Genomic DNA, 5,009 nt, shown 5'->3' with positions numbered 1-5,009 from the left:
CTTGTAGGAATTTTTTTCCTTTTTTCTTTTCCTATTCTTATTAAGGGGTTAGAACCCTTTTTTACACTCCTCTCTAATTTTATTTTTAGATAAATTTAGAACTTGCTCTTCTCTTGATTTTTAAGTGTAGGCTTCTCTAACTACCTCATACTAACAAAAACTCCTAGAATGACCACCTAGTAGGTCAACAGAATAGGGTCACTAGGATTGCCTTCTAAAACAAGTCTTTTAGTGCCCGACAATGCCTTTGCAGGAGGCAACAACTGTTCAGATCTCCCACATACATACATAACCTAAACCTGGGACTTCATGCCTTGATTGTCGGTCCCCAACAAATGAAAATAAAGTAACCCTTGCATACACATATATCATTATCTACTTAAGACACAAACTCAAGAAAGAGACAAAACCACCTAGAATGCCACAAGAAGCTCCTGCGCAGCAAAGGCTCCCTCCAGTGACTTCATTAACCTATGTGATGCAATCACTAAAATAGAAAACTATTAAACGCACTTGCAGCAAACAGACAAATGGCCCTCTTGGCCTAATGAAATAGAACATTTCACTGCAAACTAATTGGCCCTCTTGGCCTAACGAAAATAGCTCATGTGGCTGCATCTAATGGATGGTCTTTTTGGCATATATACTGCATCTTATCTAGCTAGCCGAGACCAAAGATATCATGAGATGTGAGGGCTAGCCACATACTACTTATGTGAGTCAACTCAAAGCTTGATCTTGGGCTTTTGTAGATCCACTAGCCAAATCCTTTCTATTGATATCTGATCAATAAGGGCCCTCTCTTCTTGGGTACTATGAGCTAAATGAATGACCTCATTGGGCTCATGAATCACAGCTCTGTGCTCATTCAAAACTTCCATGTTTGGATTTTGACAAGGTCAATGTTGCAACCCAAAATAGGTAGAACTTCAACCCGAGGCCCACCATCACCTAGATGCAGCTTAGGGCTGTGCATATTGTCAGATGTGTCATTATGGCCATTGATCTCATCCACTTGGAAAATCATCAAGGCATATCCAGATGGAATTCTTGACCTTTCATTTGGCACACCAACCACACATTTATAAATTTTGGGTCTCCAAACCCATCTCATATTCCTTTTCATATTCTTAGACTACCTCATTTTGCTGCATTTGCCTAATGGAATCAAAGTGGACTTGTTGCTATAACCACATGGCCTCACATCCTTAGGGCTTCTACTGAGCATAGGTGGACCTTGGGCATGGTACATCTTATTCATATGGGATGTTTTCCCTTTCTTTTGTACACTCTACAACTGCTTAGCCAGAGGAACCATGCTTTTACTAAAAGGAATAACATCTACTCGAAAGCATGATTCATCCATAAATTGAAAAGGCTTCTCAAGAGCGTTATGAGGAGCACAACTTGGGCTATGCATAGCATGCTTATCCATACTCATAGGCTCAATGGTCCTATCAATGCTGCCATTGCAACTACCTCTTGTGGAACTATTGCAAGCATTGATGGGACTTGCTAGGTGTGGAATCTTTTTATCCCCAAGAGGCATATTATCACTGCTCATAGGATTGCCACTTCCTACTTGGAGATTTTGACCACCAAGATCTTCCGCTAAGGTTTTCTTGGTATTAGCAAAAGGATTTTCTCTTTGCAAAATTAGTTGGATATTTGGATGCACTTGCAACGAGCGGGGGAAACTCCAAAAGTTTTCCCAACATCTTCGAGTATACTGCTAATAGTCAATTGCATGCCTCTTGGCCTCATTTAATGACTTAGGATCTCACATCCTCACTTGGATTTGCGTATTAATCTCTAAGCCGCTCATAAAGAGCTCACATAGCACATCCCTTGGCAATGTAGTAGCTCCTCTTGGCCAAAGTCTCGAGATATCGTCAAAGGCTCTAGCGTCACGAGGGGTTCACTCATAGTAAAGAAGACATGTCACCTGCATGTAAGGACTTCTAAAAAAAACCCCCATTTATGAAGCTTGTAAGACTAATATAAATATATCTCCCTATTTAAGCTTATAAGATGTACACATGTATGACTTTTTATGTATCCCCTTTCTTAAATGTAAGTCTTCATAGAACATATACTAACTTTCTTTCTAAAAGTTGGAATTATCCTAAGCAATTAAAACTATCAAAATGGTCATATCAAAAAGTGATTTATGTAGTGGCACTTGGATACCATCGAAGTATGTGTTGCAATGTTTTTGAGTGCCCGTGCCCCCTTACCACATGAGGAGAGAGAGTAGGAGAATCGAACCCCTTTATACTTAAAGTGACTACACCAAGCGGACACCAAGCTCTCTTTGAAAGAAGGGGAGTTGAATCTCTCTACCAAAACCATGGGAGAGTGTCAACTCCCCTCCTCCCACACTATGATTAATACAAATCAAGAAAAAAAATTTAAAAAAATTAAAGATTTAATTTTTTTCTCTAAGAAAAACTTGGGTTTAACCTCTTACCAAGCACCTTGAAACTCCTGATATTAACATCTAGTTAGTAGTCATAAATTACAGTACACATGAATGAGTGAACTTAGCAAAGAGTAGCAACAACACCAAGCATCACATGTATGTGTTTAAAAGTACTTCCCTTCATAGATATCCTTGAATGAAATACATGTTGAAGATACCTCCAAAACTATAATGTTGCAATGTAGTTTGCTTCATTACCATAAGATTATCAATACATATACTTTTCTTCACCATCAAAGGATTGCCAATGCATCCATATGCATTTTCTATTGCATATTGGTGGCTGAGATGGACCCAAAACTACTGGCTATTGCCAAGTGTGGTTGCAAGCTGCTTCGTGTACATGAGTGATGGAGAGAGTTTATGACCTTAAAACTCAAATTACACCCAAAATGGTCATAAATGTTTATGACTCTAAAACTCAAATTACACAATAACTAGATGACCACAAAAGTTATTTGATATTTCTTGGTAGCATGTATGATGTATACATAGCAGCTTTCAACCTGCAAAGAAAAACAAGATTATTCATTTAACACCAATGCATAAGGACAACACATTAAAACTATTATAGATTTGTATTTTAGTCTATGCGCTTCAAATTACCTTATGTATCTTTTACATAGTCATTGAAGATCTTATAGTCATTGAGATCAAGTTGATATTTCTTTGATATTGGATCATAGCTCAAATTTTCCAGAGCAATTATAGATTCCAAGGACACTGATTGATTATCAACAAGATCATATGTGTAGCATCTACTTCCTTTGGTTTTTTGATACCATGCTAGATGAATCTCCACATTTGGAGGATGATTTAGAAGATCAAAAGGGCCCCTTGTCTCTTTCATACCATTTCCTAGCTTCATTCTCATACTCATTACTCTTCCGAGGTACCATATTCCTTTCTTGACCCCTTGACTAGTATTTGCAACCTTGCCTTTTCTTTTGAGATTTGTATTATCTCTAAGTATAATATCTTCAAATAGAACTGCAAAATCATATCCTATTCCAAGGCAAGTACTGGTTTGAGGTTTTGACTTCATCTAAAATGAGAAATATACTCCACTTTTTACCCTTGTTAATCTATCCTTTGATAACGTTGGATTTCCATTCAATTAGCTCACAAGTGTGCTCTTGCACAGAGTCTTTCCATCAACTTCCACAAAAGGTGATATTTGGCTCACCACATTCTCCTCATTGTCAACTATAGAATCCATGACATGGAGAAGCTCACTTTGTGCGATTGTATCCTCTTCATCAACATCCAATACTGTATCCATGATTACATCTCCAACAAAATCATCCAATGAAACTTCTTCTTCAAGATTATCATGTGCATTGTTTCCAAGATGCTCTAAGATATCTTTTTCTTCCCATAAGGCACCCCATGAAGCTTCACCTTCCATACCAAGCTCGTGACACATGATCTTTGCTTTTGCTAAACCCTCCTTTAATGCATATACAATCCGCTCATCAGTACTCACGACCATGTAGTCATTTAAATTTTCCAAAGGCATATGATTCATATCAATCCATATGTTTTCTTGCTTTGAGTGAGCTGCTAAAAAACTTAGATTTAAACCTGCTTGAAACTTTGAAATTCTACTCAATGCTCCTGCACTACTCAACAAGTCACAACCATCATAACACCCCTCATTGCTAACCATTCCACCTACTTTACAAAAGAATTTCTCACAAGCATCAAATCCCATAGAAGATAAAGGAATTGCCAAGTGACTACATCTCTCTATGAAGATCTTTATTAGAAGAACCACAAAGTGACATGACAATTGGATGTCCATGAAAGCTTCTCTACTAATGAAGTTTTGCTTGAGTGTATATATATCATGCTTGGTGATCCACATGCACCAAATCCTAATAAAACATATTAAATCAACTGATTAATAAGACATAATGGTGCTACCATAGCAACAACATGAACATACAATATTAGTTAATTATTTATATATGTTCAATAGATAACATGAATTCTATACCTAAAAAAGAAGGATACCATTCCGACAGCTTTCACACACTCATACAAGTTGAGCATAGGAGATAGAAAAATATCAATGTATGCTGCCACAATTGAGAGATATACCTTTGTACTAAGTGTTTGCCCTTGACGATGATTGGATCCCATCTGCAAGAGATCTCTAAAAAAATTTGAACTTTACGTCTGGCTATCCTCTTTGCTGATCTCCAATTTTGTCTAACTTTTCTCTCTATATCTCCTTCTTGCAAACCATGATCATCAACCAAGGCTACATGATTGAAGGTGACAAGATCATTACCAAGCACTAATCTTTTAGATGCATTATCTAGGGTATTAATCATTTTATTTCCATTATGTTTATAATCTTGGTTATGTAATCCAATGATGCTTCCATCATCTTCCATAGAAGCTGTGAATGGCCAACTTTTCCAAGGAATTGAGTATCGAACACCTGTAAGAGAGCTATAATCTTCAACCATAAGCTTTCTTCGCCTTGAATCTCCATCAGAAGCATGACCAAGTATTTGTC

The 5,009-nt window shown here is 37.3% G+C and overlaps 1 pseudogene; it reads right to left on the bottom strand.

The window, feature by feature from the left end:
- Positions 1-3,089: 3,089 nt before the first annotated feature.
- On the bottom strand, positions 3,090-4,349 carry LOC148024319 (uncharacterized; annotated as a pseudogene).
- Between the last annotated feature and the right edge of the window lie 660 nt (positions 4,350-5,009).

Source organism: Lygodium microphyllum, chromosome 15 (assembly GCF_053477565.2).
Source record: "Lygodium microphyllum isolate KBCC chromosome 15, Lygodium_microphyllum_v1.1.10, whole genome shotgun sequence".
In the NCBI taxonomy this organism is placed as follows: Eukaryota; Viridiplantae; Streptophyta; class Polypodiopsida; order Schizaeales; family Lygodiaceae; genus Lygodium; species Lygodium microphyllum.
Note: the sequence above shows the minus strand (reverse complement) of the source record. Positions and strands in the feature narration are given on the sequence as shown.